We start from the raw sequence: 1,042 nt of genomic DNA on the forward strand, positions 1-1,042 counted from the left end.
GCACGGCTGGGGCGGGGGGCAGTAAGTGAACGCCCCGCGGGGGAAGGGACGCGCGCGGAAGGGGCAGGGTGCGCCCGGCTGCTCCCGGGTTGGGGGCCGGTAGGTCAGCGGGGCGGAGCCGGGCCGGGCAGGTGAGGAGGGGAGGGCGCCGCGCTGGCGTGTGTCACCGCCGCCGCGGTCGCTGGCCGGGCCTGCCCCGGTTTAGCCTGTGCAACGAGGCTGCCGCCGGGAGCCCGCCCCCCCCGGGTGCGGTGTCACGCCTGGAGGAGAAGGAGCCAAGAAGGCGGAATTCTCCTCTTGGGTGTTTTTAAAGGAAGGCGGGAGCCGCCTATGCCGCCATCAGGCGCCAGCCACCCCAGCGTAAAATAAAGCCACTGCTGGCGGGGCCTCCTGGGCCCTGTGTTTCCCTCCGCCCACAGGGACCCCGGGCCGGGGAGCTCACGTCTCCAATAAATGGTAATTCCGTGCTAGAAAGACACAGAAACAGAAAATTTCTTGAAAACTCAACGAGAAGGCATTGGCGGCACTGTAGACTTTAAAAGCCTGGGTTGCAGGCCACGGTTGTTAATCAAATGCTGCACCCGTGAAAGGGACATGGCAAATCTGAGCCCGCAGTGCAATTTGAGGAAGAAATCTATCACAGCAAGTGAAGGAAAATTGAGGAGGAAATAAGTAGACAGTGCAGTTAGCAGAGGAAGTAATAAAATTGTGGTTTAGGGTTGTGAGGGTAGGCTTTAGAACTAATTCCTACACCCAAACAAGGAGAGGAATAAGCAAATATGAGCCAAATATTTTAATTTATTGTAAGTGAAATTTGCCTAGAGATTGAAAACCCACTGGAAGGATCCACACCCTGTTTAAACCTAATGTTTTTCTGTGAGGGCACATGGATGGAGTTGAAGCATGCTCAAAAATTATATTTTGAAAATGCTATGAGAGTTATATGACTAGTCTACAAATAAACTGCTTGAAGTTACCTGACCGCTTCCTCACTTGCATACCTTGGAAATTCAAGTTTTATTCCTCTGGTCATATCATAGAG

This window comes from Chlamydotis macqueenii, chromosome 3 (genome assembly GCF_036417535.1).
Source record: "Chlamydotis macqueenii isolate bChlMac1 chromosome 3, bChlMac1.mat, whole genome shotgun sequence".
Taxonomy (NCBI): Eukaryota; Metazoa; Chordata; class Aves; order Otidiformes; family Otididae; genus Chlamydotis; species Chlamydotis macqueenii.